A 25,204-nucleotide genomic window follows, 5' to 3' on the forward strand; every position below is an offset into this window, starting at 1 on the left:
AAATTCAAGGGCTCAGAGGCACTTGGTATAGATACAGCTGCGTGCCTAAAGCCCAACAGGGGCTTTTTCTTTATTTCCTGGATGGCTAGCTGCTGAGTCACAAGGAGATTTGCAGGGTTCCATCAATGGCAAAAGGAGATTAGTCTTTGCCCTCGTGCTTATGGACTGATACCAGATCTTTGTTGACTGAAGAGTAGTAACCCCAGCGGGAATATAATTCATTTAAGAAATATTTATCAAATACCTATTTTATAGTAGATACTGTTTTGAACACTGGGAATATCGAGGTTTAAAAAGCCTCAATCTTATGTTTCTGATCTTATGTATAACTTCCCATATGTTTCTGATCTTATAAAACTTACTCTAGAGGCGATAACAGTAAACATATTTAAACTAATTAAATGAATTAGTAAGTGAAAAAGAGGCAAAGATAATTTTGGATAGTGGTAAGTGCTATGAAGAAAAATAAAAATAGGGAAGTGAGGTAGAGAGTGTGTTTGTAGTGGGAAGGATGGTTAGCTAGAGTGGTCAGGAAATCCTTTTTCTGGGAAGGAAGCAGCAGGAAGGATAAACCTTGTGGTTGGGCAGCTGGATTTACATTGAGGGCAATGGGAAACCATTGTAGGGATGAAGCAGGGAATGATGGGAAACTCTTGGACAATATGAAGCAGGAGAATAATGGGAAACCTTTGGAGGGTATGAAGCAGGAGAAGGATGGGAAACCAGGAGAGGATATGAAGAGGGGAATGGTTTCTCTGGCTGCTGAGAGGAAACTGGATTGTGGGAGGAGATAGGCAAGACAAAGTAAGCAAGAGCTTGAACTGGTTTAAGAGAGTTGATGCTTGAGATTTTTATGTGCATCAGTACCCTGGGACTATTAAAAATTTCCATGTTTGAAAACTCCTCCCAAGTACAGAATAATCTAATAGCTGTTCATGCAGTCATTTCCCTTCAGTGCTATCAGAAGCCCACTCTCTGGGATTCTTTAGTACAAGACTTCTTCTAGTGTTACAGTAAACCTGAAAAGTGAGAGGAGGAGATCCAGAGTTAGAGAATTCCAGCAGCCTTGCCTGTGTCAATACAGTCTGCCCCGGAGTTCACCTCTGCTCTAAGTACTTCTCCCATCAGTGAAATTCAACTCCCCAGGTTCAGTCTTCATAACATAGTAACTATTCCCTTCTAAACACCTTAGGATTCTGAAATCCAGAGCATGCCCAGAGTAGGGCAACCTGGAGTATGTCCAAAGGACCTAAATATAAAGGGACACAGTTTTTAAAAGATTGGATATCATTGTGCTGTTTTAGATTGTGTTGAATTCACATATTGACAGCACATGCTCCCCTTCCAATGGTTTGAAAGGAGCCATGTCATGAATTACAAAGTACATTTGAGGGCCAATTTCCTGTTGCTTGCACTGGTCACCAAAATTGCTGGTTCTTTCTTTGCTTAACCTATTTTAAGAGATTTTGGTTCTTGAATTCAATACCTATAATCTATTGTCTGTGGCTCAGCCCACTTCTGTTCTAAACAACCTGCTTGTACGTGACTTCTCTGTACACCTTTTTTCCTGAGTCTACTCAACAACCCTGAATCACCCTGACTCATTCCATCGAATCCCTGTGTCTCCTCATAGCCTATTTCTCTTTCAGGATTTTACTCATACTTCCTTCCTGCTGCTTCTAACAGATTAAAGGCAAAATTTTCCAATCAAAAGTAAAGTTTAAGAAGTAAAAGAAAAATATGGAATACTTTTAGTAAAACCAAGAAATATGTATCAGTGTGTCAAATGTGGTCATATTTGACATATTAGGGTTATGTGCAAATGTAGATGTTAATGTCTGTGGCATTTACCTTTTCACAGAGCTGAGTCAGACAAAATTAATGAGAATAAGAGAAAAATAGGATCCTGCCATTATGTCAAGAAGCACAAATTATGGTTTTATAAGATCTTTCTCTGTCTCTGTCTCTTTCCATTTATGTGTTTTGAATATCAATTACTTATTTGTCAGCATTGAAATATTGATATGGTACCCATTAATTACTCAACATTTTGGAAAATGTTTCAAAAAATCTAATCCAATTTTTATTTTAAAAAGTATACTTTTATCATTATTTGGTCACAATTACATTGCTTTCTGCCAAAAAACAGGACAAGAGTAGATACAACAGGATCTTAAAAGTAGAGGAGAAATATCTAAACCAAACAGTAAATTTCTGAGCTAAAGAATACATAACAGTTTGTAAGTGAGTCTTGAATGATCTGAGCATTTAGCTAATTGTGTCTTTGAATTGTAGCATGTAAAGTAGATTTGACATTAATATTTTAAGGAGTCAGGTCAAGCTGAAAGATTAATGATGGTGACCAGGGCAATTTCAATCTGGGCCACTTCATATTTTGGCTTATCTGACCCTAGGATGGTTGTTGGGGAGAGTGGGCAACTCAGTGGGTAGGATATAAATATACTTTGGACACGTGATTGATATGTTGGAATGGAGAAAAACATAGTTATAGAAAATTAGCCTTACTTCCGGTCTAAGTCCTTTTATTTTATTTGAAAATTATGCACTTCCCTTAAAAAACTATTGCTTGTCAGTTACTATATTCTGCAAAGAAAGGGTGAGGTAGGTTTATAAATGTTCAATTAATAATTCATTTAAAAAGTGAATGAATGAATGCATTTCAGGAAAAAAAAACTTTTTAAATTATAAAAAGGACCTCCCCCCTTCAGTTAGAGGAAAATAATTTCTTCGTTTATAAGTAGGAAATGTTATGTAAGAGACATCAAGTAAAAAATATTATGCTGCTTCTCTTATATTTAACAAAATATATAATAAATAATAAGAATAAAGTTGTATCCTACTTATAAAAAAAAGAATAAACGTGCATGTGTGGTAAAAATTTTATGACAAATTAGAAATGGAGATTTTTGGTAACAGTAGTGGTTTCCAGTTCAAGAGCCATGTAACAGATCGCTGACGCTGGCTAGAGATGCCGAAGACGTGCTCAACACCTATCACAGCACCATCCGCGTCAGAAGTAGTCCTCTGCAAAGACGAAGGGATGTTCGCATCCCCTGAAAAAGTGCAACTCCTGAGACATAAAAATATTCCGGAAAATCAGCAAAGGAAAAGATTATTTCCTAAGTATAAAAGAAATTGGGCATTATAGAGAGACTTTCACTATTGAGGATTTTAAAGTGGAGGGAATTCACTATTAAGGATTTTAAAGTAGAGGGAATTTTTTTTCCCCCTGAGAACAGATGGTTCTCACATTGTAATTGTGTTTCTGTTCCATGCTAATTCATCTGGGTGTTACACAAGGATACAGAGGAAAAAGGTAAACCATTTCCCCTCAGGTATACTAGCATAGTAGAAATAGCATTGAATTGGGTGTTGTGAAAGCTAGTAACTATTCTAGCTGACACGAATTAACCATGTGAGTGACCTTGGACAAATCATGTTTTCTCTGGGCATCAGTTTCCTTTTCTGTAAAATGAGGGCATTGGACTAAATTATATTTGAAGCTCCTGATGTGCTTTCTATGGTTCTCATTTCTTCATCTTCTTTCTTGTTCTTTTTTTTTTTTTTTTTTTTTTGTCTTTTTCTAAATGCTCAAATACTACATTATTTAAGGTATATTTCCTGGCAGTTTTTTTTCTTCCCTCTCTGTCTCTTTCTTCAATATATGGGATAGGAGGATACTGACTAAGTCTGAGAGGAAGGAGGAGGAAGAAAATTAGCTGCAGGAAGGGTTTCTATCCCCCTCTACAAGAAAACTTAAATACAGACATCACTGCTTTGAGAGGAATGGTTTATGTCCAAACAGCATTTTCCAGACAAGCTCTGTACTTTTTTGCCAACAGAATTAACTTTAAACTGAAGTCAGTAGACAGTTAAACAAGGGACGGCACTGGAAACAGCTGTGAGTAGACAAGACCAGTTACTTATAAGGTACTGTTTTTTACTGATTGAAATCTCCTTCAGGGTTCATTTGTTTCGGGCACAAGTATTCTGTTCCTTTGAACTTTTCCCTTCACCTCGCCTCTATTCTGAGAGAAAAGACTCTAAAATATCTTAGCTCTTTTGCTGTATTGTCTTGTAGCTGTTGAGGGATGGAGCTGCTAAGATTTTGTTTTGTGTTGTTTTGTTTTGTTTGTTTTCAGGGACCTAATAATTGTTGTGGTTATTTCATTTTGAAGCTTGGCTTAGCTTTGTCCTTTGTTGCCTCTTGTCACGGGTGGTTTTAATGTTTTATTGTTCATGTCGAATAAAGACGGGTATGCTTTAACATTACAGAGTGTACAGAATGCTCTTGACTAGGGGTGTGGGGAGGATTGGTTAATGTATCACCAGCTAGAAGTATAGAACCAATATAGAGCCAATCAGATAAGAGGACCAAAACAGGGCAGCTCCGGGCACTGTGACTGGCTTAGTTGAGGCTCCCTGACCTCATCACAGCTTGATGGGTCTCTTCTGGAAGACACACATTTTTGAATTAGGGTTTTGGCATCTATAGTTGTTAATTTTTAACCCTTCCTTCCCTTTATTCCCATTTATTTTTAAAAATTCTGGTAAGCCTGCTTTAAAAAAAAATGAAGTTTATCTTGTTTAAGCCCATCCACCTTAAAGGGACATTTCTAAGAATGATATTTGCAATAAGATTTAAAATCACTGAGCTATGAAAGGACTTTTAGAGCAGAAGAAGGGGAATAGCCCAATGGCAGGGGAGGGGACAGAAACGACCCTGTGTACCCCTATCATCTGGGATCTCACTCTTCCCCCTGAGGCTGGTTAGCTAATATGTAATATTTGCTGCTGGTCAATAAACAAGTAATAGAGACAATTAAGGAGTTCTCCATCTGTGGACTTTTCAAAAAGTGAAGCTTACATGTTTACCACTGAAAAATTCAAAAGTTTTAGAAAGAATTTAGCCATTTTTATAGAGTTATCTTTTCTGAGCTCCACTGTATATTTTGAGATCTCTCTGGAGGGGACTAAATTCAATTTAACATTTTCTGAATTATTCAGCATTCTTGTCATGGGTACACACTATAGAATTATCCTATAATATAATGATACTTGTGAGGGCCTATTTTGTGGTGTGTAAGGTTATTCCTTCTTATGCCCGAAGGTCTTATGATTATTATGCTTTAAAAAATTGTTGTATTATTTTTATGGGACATTTTTTTTCTTCTGTGTCCACCATCCATATGGAAGTGTGATTTCTTTACTTACTGGTGTGGACAGTTTGCATTCCTCTCACAACTCTCTTCAACCTCAACTACCCCTTTATAATTATTATTTCTTTAGTGCCGTGTCCAAGAAAACCAGAAAGCAATCTAGTTTATAGAAAATTATGGAAGGAATGAGAGGCAACATCTTTATCCGAAGACCCAAAAGAATCTTTTACGAAGAAAGTGCGGAGCCAAAGTGCATAGACACAGTGACATCTATTTTAGGTGCTGAGGAGACTTTTGGTTTGTGTCCAAGTTCTGAGTTGTGTTCTGTAATAGAAGTTGCCATGGAAGTAGTTCTGGGATAGCTACCTCATTACTGCATCTGATACAGAGTGTGCTGTTTGTTCTCCTTTTTATAAAGTTACTGGAGATAAGTGTCAAGGAGCCAGTGACTAACTAAATCCCAAGGAGAATATAATACTAATTAATATTAACCTAGTACTAAGTATTTATTTTCGTCCCATTCACACATATGCTGTTCACATGCAAGTGTGTCTGGGAAGTGGCATGATAATACTTTGTAGGAAAGAGAGAAAATAAAGACCCTCATCATCTAGTCCATGCAGTTCCTCTGCATGGAGATTATGCTTTAGGGAGAAAAGAAGAAGGCAAGGCTAACTGTCTCAATGACATCTTGGTTTCTTTAACTGCATCTTCTCTTACTTGCAAGTTTTTTTAAAGCTGAAAATACTGGAAAGCATTGAAGTTAGTAACTGAATATATATTTTCTTATATTCCAATTTTTTTATGTTGTGCATTTCAGAGCAAAATGAATCACTGGTTCTCAATGATCTTGATAATTAATCCTATTCTACACAAGAAAAAAACTAAAACTAGGTATTCAGACAGATGCGTGAAGCTGTGAGTCCAGGGCAACTGTAAATTCCAAATTTAATTAGAATCCACTGCTAATTACTTGATCATAGAGCTTTATCTAGAATTCCGTTGTGAGGCCTTTTGCATTAGTGGCCCTTTTAAAACTTAAGCTATTTCTTTAAAAACAAGTTTCACCTAATCACCATAGAAATTGTTCCCAGGTGTTAAAGCATCTTGTAGTGGATATGACAAACTCTTTTTGTTTGAAACAATGAATTAAAGATGCCTTTTGTCTGCAGCAGTGAACTTGGGGTCCACTTGAATTTTGAAACATTGTCTAAAAGGTAGCTGTTTTGCTTATTTTTGCTCCCTGCTTCTTTCAGTTAAAAGTATGAGTTGTTTTAAAATAAAATAATATTCCAATTGAAACACAACTCTTCAAAGTGGAAAATACACCATTTTGAGTCAGTGCGATAAAGCTTTTCTTTACGTGACTCTTTCAGTTTAATCAAAATTTAATTTGCACGTTCATGCCTAATTAAGAAATTTGACATATGAAGAGATTTGTATTTTATACAACTATAGTACCACAACACCTAAACTTAAAATTCCTGAAAATTCAATGCCATTAGGAATAAACACTTAGGAAGACTTCTATTTATAAAATGCTTTTAAACTAGTAAAGGGAGAAAATACTAAAATAAATTAATGCATCACAGTGTTCACTGATAATGCCTTATAAGGATCCTTCTTAACACATCCTTGTGAGAATTCTCTAGAAGTCTCAGGAGCTAGCTCCTCATGAACTAGAATTCAGTGAGCGAGATGTATGGCTTCCAAGGGGCTGTCAAGCTTAATGCTGTAGATTGTGAACAGGGGAGAGAAGCTGTTGATATTTCCTAAGTTGTTGAACAGAGAAAGAAATAATTGTTTTGTTCTCATAAAAAATCTTTAGTTTATTTCCAATTACAACCTCTTGGAAAAGAAAAGATGCTCAAATTGACTGAACTGCATCCTTATATATTGGCCTTTGTTTAATGTACTAAATTTGTACTTCTGGACAATTTAAGAGGTGATGTGGTCAAAGATCAAGGTTCTTTTTGTACATCTTAGTCATGTAATAAGTGTTTGTTGAATGAATATAACTTAAAAGGACATTAACAAGTAAAATAATACTAAAACCATATGCTTTACCTCATATTTTATTATTGGAGTGTTACTTAGTTTACTATTGGATCAAGCTAAAACATGAAAACTTAATTAAGCAATGCCATTTAATAAATTATGAAACTGCTATTAGCAAGCAGTAATTTGGAACTACAAATTGCTATGAAGAAAAAGCATCGGGTGCCTATCGCCAATAATAATTTGAAAAGTAGAGTTGGAGGACATGGATGTGTCAGCCACTCTCCTATACCCCTTTATTGTTTTGTTTATTCTGCTGAAGGTATTGTGGAATTTATAATACATTTACTACAAGCAGAGGCTGCTAGATTTGATTGTCTTAATATTATTTTTTAAATTTTACTGGGGAAAACAGCAGGAAATTAGAAGAATAAATACATGTGGCTGAGTCTTAGACAGTTTCACAAGCCAAATATTATTTTGGTGATCTTAAAATTTTTAAAAATCCCAAAGATTGTGGAAGTTATAAAGATCTAGGCAAACACTGACATCTTTCCAAACTAACAAAAAAAAATTCTAAGGAGCAATTTTCATTTTTCTGTAGCTTCTCTCCCCAACCTGCTTCCTTCTGAATGTGGTTAATACCAAGGGTGTTTTTGTGGTCCTTCTGCGCAGCATGGTGCTGGTCCAGCAGGGAAGAGGGCATCCATAGGTCCTCCTTCTCCACACTTGAAAACATTATATGTAGAGTCGAGTACAATGGAAGTGAAAACAACCTTCTTGTGAACCTCAGATATAAAAGGCCCTTCATAACTCACAAGGGAGTTCACAATTATAATGGTTACAAAGAAAGTGACCACATAAAAAGAAAATAAATTATTATCACCAGTTCCACTTTCTAGTAGATTAATTCCTGCAGTTAGGTTTCTTTCTGTATCTGTGTACATAATATGGTATCAATATTTTGTTTCATCTTATTTTTACAAAATTGGCTTAACACTGCAAATTTGGATTCCACCTTTTTCATGTAACATTTTATTGGCAACTTTTTCTATGTTATTGAGAACACTTTGGAAAACAAATAACTGACAGCTGTCTAATATTCTATTCTATGGCTATTTCATGCATAGTAGAATACACCCTCCATGGTTGGAGACCTATATTGTTTCAGTGTGTTTTGTGATAAATAAAATAAGGATAAGTATTTATGTACATACGGTTTTTTGTTCATTTGATTATTTTAGAGCTGTAATGACTTAGAGGTTTGCAAGTCCAAATCCCTCTTTTTACAGAGTGGGGAAACTAAGTCCAGAAATATTACTCATCTAGAATCCAGACTTCCAGCTTTCAAATTTCCATATTCATCTGGAAGAAGTAGTGCCTGTGTGATAAATGTATTCAGGGGCAAGAGGTGACAGCATAATTTCCTTCTGTCTGAGTAAGAGGTCAACCATGTACCCTATCCTCTGAAAATCCTCAGGGAACGGAAGAGTTCTCATACTAAAGAAAGAACTCAAGATTCCATGCCAGAAGTCTTTATTACACAAGGGCTATGGGAACATTTTTGAGTAGCTGTCATTTCATTAATGAGTGCTTGCTAAAGCATTTCCTGCGCCACGGGTGAGTATGGAACTTTTAAACAAAATATTTATGAAGATGAAGCCAGGCCCTGCTTCATAAATTATATCCTTTTACCTGCATCCTCGTTTTTCCTTAGGGCACAACCAATGTTCAGGCATATGCTACACTAAGCAAGCATACACACACTCAACTTTCTGGACCAAGTTCTCTCTTCTCAGTGCCAAGAAAAATTTGTATTTTCTGTCTCTGTTTCCTTGCCTCCTTCTGACTTTCTCTTTGCTATTGGATTTAATCCTTAAGTCCCTTAAATGTGATAGTTTGGCATTTATTTCTATCACAATACTGAAAAATATCTCTCAGAGGTGGCTAATGATGGCTGAATTAAGAGTTGAATCCAGCAGCTTCTTATTCCTGTGCCCACCTCTGTTTTTTCTGCCATTCCTACTATATACCGTCATGCTCTCCTTCTGGAAATATTTCTGCTGTGTGATATTTGGGATCTTGTACCAGCCTGTGGTTTCCTCTTTTTTCTTCAGTCTCTTTAGATGGCTCCTGTCTTCTTCCCACTTCCTTCTCTGTATTTGTTTTATTTCCCCATTTATACCTTCTTCAGAAGATGACATTCAGTCTCATGGATTCAATTTAAAGCCCAATCTAGAGACCTGGTCAGCAAGACCCCTTCTGAACCACCCTTTGTACGAGTTACAAGAAAGGTCCTCTTCCTCTGGACTCACAATGCTTATATCAGGATCCCTGACTCGGCAGGAAACTGGGCTGCATTTCAGCCCCAACTTGGCTGTACAGCCTTACACAGTTGCCCTACTGGTCAGAACCTCCTATACAATGCTGGCTCAGGTATTCCAGTGCTTCAGACTCTATATCTCTCCCCCACTCAAACCAGCCCTTCATCTTTATCTCCTCCCTCACTTCCTGTACAGCCAGGTGATGGTAATTATAGAATTAAAAACTCTATATTCCTGGCATTTTTTTCTCTTCAATCTCAGGGCGTCCATCTTGCTCAGAATTTATCGCTCCGATCCTATACCACTCCAACCCATCATCCTCACTGCTGACAATTTAAAGGAGATATGTATGTATATTCTCCCCCAACTTTTCAGTGAGTTCTTAGTAGACGGCTAAGAGTGAGTGCTATGGAATTGAATTTCAGAATTTGTGGCCCAGCTCTGGCACATTTCACCTGTGCCATCACATGCAAGTTACTGAATAGTTCTAAGCTATAGTTTTTTCATGTGAAACAAGGGTTCCAATAATGGTTCACATGTAGTGAACCCCACATATTCCAGCCAGTGCGCTGTGCACTTTCCATGCCTTCCTTTATTCAGTACTCAAAAGAGCACATTTTATTAGATTTATACACTAAACAGTCTTAAAAAATGAAATCCAATTATTCTTAAAGAGATTGGTTAATTCTTCATGAGTTCAATTTGTTTTTTGAAGAAATCTACATGAACGTTAAACCCAGATAATACCAGTGGCTTTGGCACAATTGCAAATTATGGGGAAACAAAAGGTAAGCAGGTACTTCACTTCACCTTGAGACAAGAGCATCTTCTGTCCTTTTTTTTTTTCCTTCTAAGAAAGGAGAGCAAGAATAGTTAAACAAAGTGTTTCTTCTTTTTTAATAACTACAAACTGTATGATGCAGATAAACACTTTTCTTTTCAATGTTTCTATGTGATTTTCTTTCTTTGTGCTTTACAACCCAACCTTATAGTCACAAAGCAAACAATTGGAGCAGCCAGAAATCTGTCCCAGGCTATTTGACAAAAGACTCTCTGCCTCATTTGCAAACTGCTTCTCTTTCTTTGAATTTAAGAATCCATGCTGTGACATAGTCAAATTTAAGTGGAAATGCTCCAGAGTAATGATTAAGGGGTTTCAGATGTATGCCAGGAAGGTTATTTCGCCATAATTTTATCCTAGGGTAGTCAGTTAATTTAGTTTTTCCAAACTGACTCTTGCCTGTCACTTTGGGTAGATACACTGACCTCTTGCCCTTGGATCCGATATGGGTTTTCTGAAAGCTACACGAATTGTCTCCGTTAGTGCTTTCCCCAGAGACTGCTAAGTTATTTCAGTCAGAGGGCTTAGGCCCTTTCTTAGCATCAAAGGGTTCTGTGACTATTTCATTTCCTCAATCATCTCATTAATTACTTACACATGGAAGCTGCATAAATCATCCCACAGGGAAGCTGAGTGGGATCTTCAAGATGTAACTGAGCCACATACTTCAAATGACCAGAACAGTCCAAAGTAGGCCAAGTGACTTGTCAGTGATCATAGAGCAAGTATAGAACATGCTTCCTCTGTAAGAGCACCTACCTTGCAGATACGCCGACAACTTCTTGGAATATTAATTGCACTGAACAGTCTTGATGCCACATAGAAATAAACCCAAGTCTTCTCTTGCCTTCTCCCTTGTCTTTCCGTGTCAGCAGGAATCGTTGGAATCCAGTGTGTATGTTAGAGGCCCATCCTCTTTTTCATTCAGAGGAACTGCTTTTTGGTAGGGAAAGCCTTCCAAACACTTGACTTTAAACTTCTTCAACTCCCGAAATGGGAATTAGTGACACACATGCCAAATAGAATAATGAAATATTAATGGCTTATCCTCAAACTGCAACTCCCAAAGCACCACAGTGCTCTCTGAACCAAATCTCTGTGTCAGAGATACACTTGTGCATTTCAGAAAGTATTAACATTATGTTATGGCAGTTTTGTAATATGAAAACCTGTATTTCTTATGAACATACACACACAGAGCTATTGGGGGACACGTGGGATAACTAACTCGGTAAGAGTGAGCATCTCCCTCCCTCCCCTCAGGCTTGTCACCATCTCTGCCACTTTCTCACGTGCACACCCGGCTTCAGCATCTCTGCGGTCGCCCCTGTGTGTCATCTGCACACATGGGTGATCTTTCAGCCTAGACTATGGTTGCTCAGCCCTGTCTTTCTAGAAATCATTACCTCTTCTGAGGTGCTCTCCCTGACTCCATCCCTATGCTTTAATCCCACAGCGCTCTTCTGTGGCTTCCCTCACTTGGCGTTTTAACCTATTTACTGGCCCGCTGCCCTAGCCCCACTGCACTGCAACCTCCTGGGGAACAGGGGCTTTGTCCTACAGGTGCGTGGCTAGTGTATAACACAGTGTCTGACGTACACATGCCGAATTCAGGGGCCCGGTGTTGCTCTAGTCTTGTTACAAAAGGACACATATCCCATGTGAGGTACTCCCATACAAGGATATGGTGAAGGGTGGGCCAGCCTGCCACACTAGACATCTGGTTAGTCAATTGGAAAGTAGAAAGACAAAGGCAGGAGAACATGGGCTTGCTGCTTTTTCCCTCTGGGTAAAATATTCCACGTTTTTGCTCCACAGATATTTTATTTCATGTTTACTCAGATTTTATGATAAAGCAGATGGCTATTTTTTTTTTTTTACCACGTCACTCATTTTGCCAGTCAGGTGTTTTATTAAACTTGTTTATTTTAACTTCTTCACTATTTACCAGAGTTTCAGCAGTCCCTTCAGATGATGGAGGCTGAGACTCAGTGCTGAGACATCCAAGAAATATTTTGAGCTGTTCGTTCATGGTCTATCCTCTTATATTTGCTCGAATCTCATTTGTTTTATGATAAATATTGCCTCAGAAAAGGGATACTTCAGAAAGAAATGCTTTGGATATTTTTGTTTGCAACAGATTTTGAGTTTCAAAAAGCTTAACTCTTAAATCCTCAGGATCTAAAGTTTAAATTACTACAACCATGACAAAATAAAGCAGATATTTTACCTCATCCCCAAGAGCAGATAATGATTCTCAAGGCAGTGGGGCCAGAGGGAAAAATTGGAGGGAAGCAAAGGGATCTTAGATACTTGGAGGATGGTAAGCATCCAAGAAAGTGTTCCATGTTCTGCCACCTTCTCCCACTCCTTGACCCGAGTACATGAGAGACAGACCTGAAAACCTGGGGCAGATTTGCAGGGATCTGTGACTTGGTCCTATGTGAAGTGCATGCATTGTATAAAACTAGAGTCACTTGTTAGTGCTGCTCTGTGTGGTGTTGCATCATTATACATAAGTATCTAATCAGACATGTCCAAGACAGCCTCCCAGCTTATCCCCATGCCCTAAATGCAGTCAAGAGGGGAAAAGAAGGAGCAGCATTAGAGTCAAACCTGAGAAAGCCATGGGTCAGGATAGGGAGGACTTCATCCCAGGGTCTGTGGACCGAGGTGCAGGAACAGACAAGGAAGGTAGAAATCAACATCTCAGAGGTGCCCACGTGTGCAGAAGATGATGGCCTTGGACCGCATTCCCACTCTCTCCCATCTCAGACATGGAGCCCTAGATGTCCACAGCATCAGACAGTGAGGGCCCTGGATTAACAAAGATGAAGTTTCAGCCACCTGACAGTATAAAGGAATAAGGAAGTTACCCTTTATACACCTGGCTCTGTAGACCAACATCCATTTCTTCCTTACACAGAAATCTTTTTTTTTTACTTAAACTAATTACTTACTTGTCTGTGTTACTATAGAAAATGCCAGTGTGGAACTAACAGTTTGTAATCTTATTAAACATCTAAACTATACTTGTTTTTCTTTGAAGCTGGAGAGAGATCAAGGCAAGAAAGACAAAGTGTAGGATTTGACCTGTGTAGGTCTTGAGCATAGAAGTGAGAGGATTAGGGGATGAAAAGAGTAATCTTATAGGAGAATCTTTACCCTAGACAGCTTAATAGAGCTCCATATTTTAGTTTCTGTTTCATCCAAATTCTGATCTCTAAGGACCAGGAACATCTGTTATCTTTCTGTTCCTTACTGATGTGATCTTAAGTGACACGGAGCAAATGCTGAAATTTTGGTAAATTGCTCAGAAGGATTGTTGCCTGTCTGAAAGTGCCTTATAAACTGAGCCCATACTGGTAATGAGTGACCCTTTTACCCAGGTTCTTAAAGCACAACAAAGCTGCCCTCAAAGTCATATCTGTTCCAAGTCTTCGGGCTCCATACAGATCAAGGACAGAAAGGAAAAAAATTACGTACTGGCTTTCTCAGGGGTTTACAGATTCCTCAAAGAGTAAAGGCTGAATTTGTACATGCAAAGAACTTCCCTATGAAGCACTCAGTTCTGAGGAGTTCTTAACTTACTGATGTGAGAATTTTCCTACTCATGGCCTATTTAGGTTTTCACTGGTCCCCTGGGACATCTATGGAACTTCTTGGCCTATATATGGCCCAATGGTCCAGTTTCCTGCTACTCAGAGTGCAGAGAGGGGGTGATATGCAGAAGCAGACTTGTGTACGGGGGTGGCACCAGAGAGTGCCACTCCATGCAAGTGCAAATGAAGGCTCTGAACAAAAATCTTTTCTGGAAAACCAGACACGGCATCTGCCAGGCTTGACAACATTGGGCTATAATTTGGGGAAGCAATCAGCATCAGGGGTACTATGATGTGGCAAATGAGATCCAGGCGGTCAGAGAGAGCAGGATGGCCGGCAGTCAAAGAACAGGCATGCAGCAAAGGTCAAGCAGGCTTTGGTTTCCAGGGAAATGGGTCAGCAGATTGGCTGGAGTTCATGCATAGCACTCTTCTTAAGAATGAAATGGAAAGCAGGATGCAGGCTCTTCAAGCACCTGGGTACGAGACATTAGATAAGCAGTAAGACACCAGAAAAGCAAGAACTCAGGTTGCAATAGGAGATCCCAAATCTGCAGGGCAGGGCTGAGCTAGCAGTGAATCAGATGGTAGTAGAGAGGAGCAAATTACAGGTATCGGTAACCAGAGAAAGCCAGGTATTCTGCAGGGTTGTGCCTATCCTGGTCTTAGGTGATGGGGAAGTTAGCGCCAGCCATCTCAATGCATTCCCTGTAGAAACTGTTGCTGGAGATGATGATTTTCCCTTTCCTGAGATGCAACGTTAAGGATTCTTCCAAATCCCCTTGGGAAGCCCTATTAAACCATGACTTTCTCTTCCAAGACTACTAGATTCTTATATCTCCTTGCTTTAAGGTCTAAGTAAGGATGTTTCCTTGCCTGAATTTCTGGCCTGCCTTCCAATGCCCTGATTGTAAATATTCCTTTCTCTTGTCTTCTCTCAGTAACTCCTTGAATATTAGATTTTTTAGCAGGTGCAAAAGTCACCTAAAGAACTTAAAAAGCAGATTTCTGGGCCTGTGCCCAGACTGTCAGATTCAGTTAGTTTGGTATGGGGCCCTGAAATATGTATTTTAACAAAAACTCTAGGTGATAATGATGCAGGTGGTCCATGGACCACACTTTGAAAGCACTGCTTTAAGTCATTTAAATGCCTTGGGAATTTTGGCAATCCATTGTCTAAATAACAGCTCTCAGACTGCCTTTTGCTCCTCATGTAGCAGCATAGATCATTCCTTATCTCACATATATCTTGATTTGGGGTTATGAAAATGGTCCCCATTACAATATCCTGGGCCAAAACTGAGAATTTTAGGATGCAATTCAAAATTCTAGATAGCGTGTACTTGGACTGTCTTTAATTTTATTGTTATCTACAATTTAAAGGGAAATTTATTTTTATTGAAATTTAGATCTACTCTGGGATAGGAAAATGGTTTTAATTTATACCTGAAATACAAGATTGTATCTTTTTACTCTTCCCAGAGTGAGATATTTCTCTTTTCTAGTTTTTTAGAGAACTGTTCTTTCAACTGCAAGCATAAAGACAGCTGCAGACTCTTGGTATAAATTAAAAGGGAGTATTTGATATATTTTCAGTGTCTCTTTCAGAATTGGAATCTGGGCAACAAGCAGTCATCACATATGGGAAAGATTTACATTGCCTGAGTGGGCTCAAGTTTGATGTAGCATAAATGGTATTTTCAAGAGCTCCAGTTCCCCAGATTTTCCATGGCTACAGTATATGCTCTTGTCTCTACTGAGAAATATGCTAGTCTAGGGAATAATGAATAAGCATTCTTCCAGGCACTGTAGTCATAGCCCTTTGTTTTTGGCCAAGTTTAGTGTGACTGTTTCACATATGATTTTGTTCTTCATGAAGCAGATTGGAAAAAATGAAAACCCAGTCTAAAAATAATTATATCAAGCATTTAACCTCAATCAGTAAACATGTGTTATTACTAGGGTCTGTAAGATCCAAATGGCAGGTTTGTGCCACATATTGAGAGTTCAGTGTCGGTCAAAACTCTGTTCTTTTCACCCTTTTTAACCCAACAGAAAAGTGAGGAATCACAGAAAGAAAGGAACACCATGAAATAATGTATAAAACAAATTGTCAAAAACAAAACAAAAAAAAAAAAAAAAAAAGAAAAGAAAAGAAAAAAGGAAGCCCATAGATTGGAACTAAATGTTCATATTTGAGGAATCTGCACAGTCTTCTTCAAATATTTTTTAACAACTGCCTTATCAGTATTTTCAGTGTTATAAATTCTGCTGCTGTAGCATATTCATGTAGACCATAAATGCATATCTGAGGGTAAAGATAGGAGCCAATAATGTAAAATCTTGCTCTCTACAAAAAAATGGTTAGGATATGAAGGTGACCCCAGAAAAGAAATTATATGTGTTAAAATACTGAGTCATGAATTGTGTTCATCAGGTATTTTCAGCTCTCAGCTCTCTGGTCATATAACAGACTTATACTTCTCCCCTTCCCTTTTTAAAAAAAAAATTATTCTTGGCCATGTAACTTTCTTTAGCCAATGAAAAATGAACAGAAGTGATGTGTCTCACTTCCAGGTAGGAGTTTTAGGTGTCACTGTCCAGATCACCATGTGCCCTTCCTACTGCTCAGGGATTTTGGAAGCATACATTGGGGTCCTTGAGTGAGTATGATGAGCTGAGGCTCCTTCTGACCCACAGTGGACAATGGTGTAAGTCAGAAATAATTTTTGTTATGGAACTGGTTGTTAGTGTAGCATCATTTAGCCTATCCTGACTGATACAGATATAGACACGGAGGCAAGAAAACACTTCAAGTTTCTGATGGAAAATGGAGATTTCCAAATAAATATAGAGGCTGTCAATAGTGTATGATTGCACATTGTATATCCCTTAAAGGAGCCCTAGAGCCAGCCTGATGGAAAAACTTATTATTGTTCAGTTTTGGAGTCAGGTCTAAATTTTAAGGAACTAAAAACAATATTAAATAAATTTGTGTTCATGGATTTATGTAGTAATGAGCAGTAACATACAGTAAAAGTGTCAATCATGATGACACTTGAAAATTAATAATTGGAGTGAATGGGATAGAGATTCGACTTTTCTTTTCAATAATGCAAGCTTTTTTTGAGTGAGCTAGAAGCAATTTTATATTTAAAAATACAAATATGGAAAAATGTAATGCCATACCCCAATAAAAATCTAAAGCTTTAACAATTCTTAAAATTGTATTTTAGAGAAAACCTAGTGATCAGGATTAAGAGAATTCAACAGATGCTTGTCCTGAAAAAGCAGCCAAAATAAAAGACTTGGAAAGAAATGGAGTATCAGATTTTACCTGTATAAAAGCCAAGGCACACATGGTCTCTTCATAGCATAGCCTGCTTTAAAGAAACTTGCCCACTAACTGTAAATAGAATTTTTAATTCCAGTAAAGTCTGTTAGAAGATTTCCAATTCTTGATTCATTGCATTATCTCTTTCATTTCTTGCATTTGTCCTCAAAGCCTGTCTGAACCCTCAAATTTTTTTCCTGAAATCCAGCCCATGGCCCCTCCTTTCTCACTTATCCTTTTAATATTTTCTCTTCCTGCTTCAAGCAATTTCTTTCCTTGATTCTCTCAGCTCTCTACCCATTACCAAATTCTGTAAAACTGGAGCAGAGAGACTGACTATTCTATGGAGTGAAAAAGGCCAAGAGTCAAGACAAAATGCTCTGTAGCAATCAAGAGGAGATAAGACATGAAAAATTATAATAAAATGTTCTTTATTTTCCTATGTTTGACACAGTTATGAGGGTTGAGCTTTCAAGGAACTAGCCTTTGCTTATCCTGGGAAAACCCCCATTGGTTACATCTTCTGTACAGACAGGTTTCTTTTAAAAAGAAATGTAGCGATTGTCCCTTGAAAGTAGCTGGAACTAATAAAAGAATGCACCATCTACTCCAGCCCAGCTCTCTATGGTGTACACACCTTAATGGTATTTTGAAGGGTATTATGACAATTTATGGATAATATTCCAAAATGCTATTCACTGAGACAACATTTCTGGTATATCTCTCCTCCCAACATTATCCCTGTTTGGCTGTATTTTCTAAGGAAATATCTGGTTTCAAAGAGCTACTATATTTCCTATTTTAGAAATCCAGGATCATCAAGTTGATGTATAATAGTACCGTTTGAAGCTCTGGCAGATGTCGTTGTCATGCACCACTGAAGTACATCAACAAATTGCACCCATCAACTAATATTTGGACTTGTTTAACTCCCTTTCACTATTTAATTAGGCTCAAGAATGTCACAGTAGGCAGAGAACTCACTGTTTTTCTGTACTTAAGAAATTCTTGTTGAAATGGAGGAATATTTTTCCTGGCCCCATAAGTTAGAGACAGTGAGATAAATTGAGAGTTGAAAGATAAGTTAGCTCCCAGTTACATAACACCAATAAATTTTAAAGAAATGAAATTTTGTCTTTGTAGGAGGTCATAAATGTTGCAGCAAACGCCATTCACTACCCTCTACTTCTATGAACGTGAATAATACAGAATATACGCGCTTTAACTTTGTCTAGGTAGTAAGTTTGATGCACTTAGTTGAGTGTGAAATATCTCTAGAATGTGTACTTCAAGGTGCTGCCAGCAGTAATTCTAATTGCTTATTTACAATAAGTTTCTGTAATGAGGAATCCTTAAGGGAACAAAGTTAAGCATGTGTTATGTTCTGGACTTTAAGATAAGATTGCTTCTTAGAGCTGTTTGCTTTGATATGGGAATATGGTTTTAAAATATGGGGCCTGGGTGGATACGAAGCTTGTAAGACATAGCCCAGATTAATGAAAATAAGGTTAGTAGAAATTTTAAACCTTATTTCCCACAGAAAAATCAAAAGATAGGATAGTGCTTCCTCTTTGGGTTCTGTTTATGGTACCTGGCAGACTTTTTTCCATCACATTCTATTTTTAAACAAGTCTTCAAAGCTTTAAAATTATGACCCTCAGTTTGTGTATACTTTTTTTTATCTTAGATAAAATATGTGATGGAATGAGATTAGGCCATTTCCTGTTACAAAAAAAAAAAAAAAAAAGAAAGAATGCTCTTGTGTATACTTTGCTTAATAGTCCCTAAGAATGTTTTCTTCAGTATTAATCCACTATCCATAGCACGCTAGGTGTTGCCCAAAACACACACACAAGAAGCAGTGCCTTCTTTTTGAGAATTTATGATTCATTGTCAGCATGTATAATACAAGGAAAGGAATAGCAAAATGATAGGGATATAGATAAGAATATTCCGAAGGAAATTTATTGAGGCTTCACCTGAGAAGGAAATGTTGTGATTTATTTAACTGTATGAGGTAATGACTAAGAAGAGTTATCATATAACTTTTGCCTTTTTTTTAGGGAACAGTATTTCTTGTGCTGAGGGAGAAAGGCATGTTGAATAGCTTAATGAAACAATCTAAATGGATATCACAGAGAGGGGATAAACTCATACATTCCAGAACTTTGAGAAAGAAACATTTTGATTTTCAATGGAAGTGTCTATTTTCTGTTACCATTTCTGTTGCTTTTAGGGTCGTTTGTGTCTATGGAAGGTAGTTGTGTGACTTTCATAGTGCAACTTACATCTGTCTAGGGGATATCTGAATTTCAATGAAATAATAAAGTGGTAGAATGAAAAAGAGACACCATATACCCCTGAAGATTATTCTGCTGATGTTTTCGGTACCCTTTTGTAACATTAGTTATGTAGCCAGTGGCATAATTAATAAAGTACAAGAGGAGAAAAACTAATACCCAAATATAATTGTAGTATATAATGCTTTTAAAATGTGCTATCTTCAAAATATCATTGCAGATTCTTTTACTTAAACATTATCTTGGTCATCTCAGAAAATTTCCATTATGTGATCTTTCAAATTAGTAACACTCACTGTAACCATGTCTGGCCCCCTGTTTCATCTCATCAGTGGCTCAGTACAATGTTGTTCTGCAACCAATAAAATTAAAATCTGCCCTCATGCACTTATTGGGTTATTCCCCTCAAATAGCAGCCAGAGAGGTATAAGGCCTGGGAAAGAGAAATTGCGTAGTCGAAGAGCCTTTTCATGGGTAGTAATCAACATCCAGGCACAAGGAAGCTCCACCCAGTAAACTGAAATACGTCACCTCTCACTGCCTTATCTCCTTCACTCCACGTTACAGTTTTTCACATTTTAACACTTAGAAATTGACATTTGTCTCCGAACTGATGTGTACATGAATATAGAAAGTCACACGACGTTCATACAGAGGAATCAGTGTTACCCAGAGGTTAAAAATGTTTATAAATGGTGATAACCTGATGACCTTTACTTTCTCTTTCTCTGTCTTGGCTCTGTTTTCTGTTCTCTTTCTCCCACTGAAAGACAGTGTGGTTTATTAGAGAGACCGTGGGTTGTAGATTCCAAGAATTTAGGGTTTGAACTGGAGTCCTAATTGTGGACTATTTTGGCCTTGACTTTTTTCTCCATGGAAGAGTAACAATGCCATAATCACGAGACTGTCGTGAAGCCTAATGAGATAGTACATGTACAGTTTGTAGTAGAAAACATAATTGTAGTAAATAATAATTGTGTCCCTTTTCCACTGTTTTGGGTGCCCACCAGGTTTCAGTTCTGCTGGAACTCTTTATTTTATTTTCCCATCTTCCCTCGTTTAACCCTCATTTTATTATTGTGTAGGTGGACTTCAATGTGAAAACAAACAATACAGTAACAGAAACAGAAACAGAAAGATGAGTCTTCCATGTATAGTGGTATAAGACCAAGTTAATATACTCTCCACTCAATGAAAAAGAAAATTATACCTGATTCATTTGTTTCTGACTCATAAAAGCCAAGTTTTAAGCACACAAAACTTCAATTTAAATACCAATTTAGCCTTTCCTTGAAAACATCAAAAGAATTTATTAAGATAAGGATGCATGAATTCTTTCTAAATATCTGTAAAATTCAGATATATTAATGGCAGAACTCAATCAAGTCACTTCTTAAAAATACCACGTTAGCCAGGAAGACGTCAAATCTCTGTCCTATTCCAGCCCCTACCCTACCCCAAACTTCAGTGACAAGACCTCTAATTCAAATAATTTAGAATCTCTTGGACACTTACCTGGTTTTGAAGGAGATGACAGGCTGACTAAAGGAAGTGAAGTCTTATTAACTCTTGGCCATGGAAGGATCTCTATCCCTTTTATGACAATCATAGGAACAGTTTGGGTGAGACCCTTTCTAGTGACTCCTCCTACCCACACATTGTTGACAGCAGACACTGGAGGCTTGTGAACCAGAGTTTGATTCTCTACTTGTGAGGGTTTTATTCAATATCTCATTAAATTTTGAAATATTTATTGATCTGACTTTAGTGGAAGACTCTGTCTTGACTGTTTCTGCTTGTTGTGTCTTAGTTGGAAATAGATAGGCAACAATTATTAAATATTCATATTCAAATCATTGTGGTCTTTCCTGGTTTTGGGCTGTCAGAATCTGAAACAAGGCTATTTATCTGTATGCTGTTTTTTCACTTGGGAAGTATCTTTAAGGTATCATCCAGATTTTGTGACTTCTGCATTTTTAATTTGACTACACAACTTGTATCTATGCCAAAAATGGGAGAGGTTTCTAGTTAACAAGGCATGGTGGAAAAATTTAGCTAAGAACCAACTTCTCTACACACATAAAATAATAACAAAAGCACAAAACCAAAACTAAAAATAACTTACAGTAATTCTATGCTTAAGGACACTCAGCTTACTATATGTGTGTCTAACATTAAATGTGCTTTTTATCCATTGACACATGTTTATCTTGGATAGTCTTTAGATCAATATAAGTGCATTAACTACTTAATATTTACTTGGTTACATTGATTCACCACCAGAGAATGATTAGTGTCAATTCCCTGAGAGAAGGGTTCTCTACTGCATGCGGCAAGGTATGTAGCGTGAAATTGGTTCCGTATACTAACATCCCGAATCAAAGATGTGAAATTTACTCATGAGTTTTTTTTTAAAATAATTTAGAGCATATTCAGAAGCATCATTACATCATTCCTATGCAGCTGAGAAGTTTTCTAGAATTGGAATCTGTGTTAATTAAGTTTGATTATCTAGTCTATTTTTTAAAATTACACGTATGGAACTTTCTAAGATCATTTTCTCTGTAGCAACCATTTTATTAATTTTTATGGATCTTTTTTACATCAGAACTTTTCCAGTTTCAGTTATAAAACCCAGCTATAGCCAACATCAGCAAAAAATTGAATTTAATAGATCACAAAACTGAGAAAGCCGAGGGTAGCCCAGCCCTCAGGCATGGTATATCAATTTGGGTCCACTCAGGAGAGAGAAACCACATAGTAATTTTGGAACAGGGAAAGTTTAATATAAAGAATTATTGACTGTAACAGAGGATTAGCGTATCAAGCGAATGGCCAGTAAGAAGTAAAAAGAACTCTCAAGAATACAGACAAAGCAGATACAAGGAGCAGCCGCGCCCCCTCAAGGTGTGATTGAGCGCCCCGAGGACACACAGACCCCCCAGGCTGAGATCCAGACCTCTTTGGAGAGGGCATGGCCTTGGCTCACTAGATGGCTGAGCAGTCGCTGTGGTGCTGCCCTGGCAGAACTTTCTGAAAGTCCTCCCTTTGAAACTTGCCTGAAATGTGTCCTTTCGGGTGCCAGGAAGTCCACAGAGAGGTGTCTGACTGGAGGTACTCTGGTACAAAAGGGGCTGAGCTGATATAGAGGGAAACTGCGGGCCACTGAGTTTTGGGACCAGGATATACTGCAGGTGCTTGATGCAGAAGAATCTTCTGGAGCTGCAGCTCCTGGGCACTGAGGAGCCTTTGTACCCTGGGAGAGCCGGGTGCCGGGGAAGCCGGGTGTGCTGCAGGAACCCTCAGAGCCAACGCACAGGAACCAGGGAGCAAAGCCCACCTGCTCCTGCAGTGTCTCTCTCATGCCCTCTACTGGCAGAGTTTTAACATGGTGCCAGTGGGCAAAGGAAACATTCTTGGAGGCAACATACCCGCTTTCACAGAGCAGGCAAAAATGATGGGTTTAGAGCAAACACGGTGAGATCCAAAGATGTGACTGATGTCGGCGGGATTGCTTGTTTTCCATTTCTCAGTGTTGCTTTCCTCTGGGGTGGCTTCATTCTAGGTTGGCAGCCTCCATGTTGTGGTACAATGAACTCAGGAACTCAGCAGCCAAAGAGCTTCTCTTCTCAGCGATTGTAACAAAAATCCCATTATTGAGGATTGTTGACTCAGTGTTGTCCAACCATGTGCCATCCCCAAATCAGCGTGGCTGGGACGTGTGTGTGTGTGTGTGTGTGTGTGTGTGTGTGTGTGTGTGTGTTTCCCCCCATCTAGCATTATGTTCCTGTTTCCCTTACCCTTAGCCTCATCAGAGTGTCATTACCAGACTAAGGCAGGTGGTGCTGGATGGGCCAAAACAACTTTTAATAAATAGGGGTACTGGCTGAAGAGTAAAACTTCCGAATTTATTGAATGCATTAAAAATGTACCTTATGTCCTTTTGAGCGTCTTCATTTTTTAAAATCATTTTTACGACGTTCTAGAGCATGAAGTTTAGACGATCTAGTTTAGTCAAGAGGCTTGAGTTTACTACTAAGAAGAAAAAGTGCTAGTGTCTGAATTAAGTCTTTCTGAACCCAGGATTTCTGTTAAAACGGAATCCAAAACTTATAAGATGCAACCTTTTTTCAAAGCTGAGAGGCTATGTCTACTTAACTAAACACTCTCTCAGCTAGAGCGTTACATATGGTGCATGTTCCATCTAGTACAACTCAGAAAAAAAAGGAATGAGCTAATGACATACACAAAAGTTGGGGTGGATTTTAAAGGCATTATGCTGAGTAAAAAAGACAAAGCCAATCTCAAAAGGCTGCCTACAGGGTGATTCCATTTTATATAACAGTCTTGAATTGTATGACACAATTATACTGATGGAGAACTGCGCTGTGATCGCCAGGAGTTGAAGGTGGGGAGAGGATGTGACTATAAAGGGGTAGCATGAAGGAGTTTCTTTGGGGTGATGGGACTGTTACCATGGTGGTTCCACAAATCAATACAGGTGATACATTTCACAGAACTATACTCTACTACCTGCCCCACCCCCAAAATGAATGCATGTAAAACCTGGCAAAGCACCAGTAAGTTCTCTGTTTTTGTGAATGATGTTGTACTCATGTTAATTTTCTGGTTTTTATCATTTTACTATAGTTTTCAAAGATGTTTCTCTCTAGGGGAAGCTGGATAAAGGGCACATGGGAAATCTCTGTATGATTTTTGCAACTTCCTATGCAAGGGTAAATTTATTTCAAAATAATGATTAAAAGTAATAGTAAATCAAGGCTGGATTTCTGATAACGAATCAGGAAAATGAAAATCAGTTCACTTTCAATTTTTGATTTCTTCACAGTGAACAGAAGTAATTATTAATCATTTGTTTGGGTATATAATAAATAAAAAGCAAATTGGTACTTATTCTATTTATTCCAAAAATCACCGGTGTTTTAATAATAGCAGGCAAAAAAAGCAACAAAAACAATTTTAAAACATGCAAACAAGGAAAAAGGAAAGTTAGAATGAATCCTCTTACCAGTAAAATCATTGTCTTTGCATTTCTCAGTGTATGTGTAAGTCTAATAATTAGACTAAGCCATTTACAGTAGGGATGAACATTTCATAGTTCTATGAAATGTATCACATGTAGAATTATTAGACTTGCACATACAATAGATTGAAATAAATAAAATCTATTAACTAGAACTCTTTTGTGGACAATGGATGAGAACTGATAGCATTGGCTTCAAGACTTCCAAGGGTTTCCACCAGTAGCGACAGGTACCTAATCAAATTACTTAACTTCTCAGAACCTCCTAATACTTTTTTTTTAAAGTTTGTAAAGACCAGTTAAGATAACATTTACGTGTACCACCTATGTAAAATGTTCTCAAAGAAGATAGTTCCTCCCACTTCACTGAGCACATCAGTTTTAAAGCAAGAAAGAGTTTTGAGTTAAGTAATGACTTTTCAGGTACTCATCTCTAAGCAATAGAAAATGTAAGAGTTCAGCTTAAGGACTAAACAAGCAAATGTCCAGAGAAATAGTCAAACTTCATGATTATTGGCTTATTTATAAATGATGAATAAAGAATAACAATACTTGTTTTCAATGGAAGAAGTCAAGACGGT

At 37.8% G+C, this 25,204-nt stretch overlaps 1 protein-coding gene across 5 annotated transcripts in view; it reads left to right on the plus strand.

Annotated features, from left to right (window-relative positions):
• ARHGAP24 (Rho GTPase activating protein 24) overlaps window positions 1–25,204 on the plus strand; it is a 635,760-nt gene that overhangs the window by 458,493 nt on the left and 152,063 nt on the right. Inside the window, exon 1 of one of the 5 annotated variants that reach the window (XM_010983140.3) lies at window positions 3,683–3,951. The exons of 3 other annotated variants lie outside the window; for them this stretch is intronic. The gene's annotated coding sequence lies outside the window, so the exon portion shown is untranslated. Of the gene's footprint in view, window positions 1–3,682; window positions 3,952–25,204 lie in introns of those variants that run through there. One more of the 5 variants, XM_064486038.1, reaches the window with a different exon arrangement.

Source organism: Camelus dromedarius, chromosome 1 (assembly GCF_036321535.1).
Source record: "Camelus dromedarius isolate mCamDro1 chromosome 1, mCamDro1.pat, whole genome shotgun sequence".
Lineage (NCBI taxonomy): Eukaryota > Metazoa > Chordata > Mammalia > Artiodactyla > Camelidae > Camelus > Camelus dromedarius.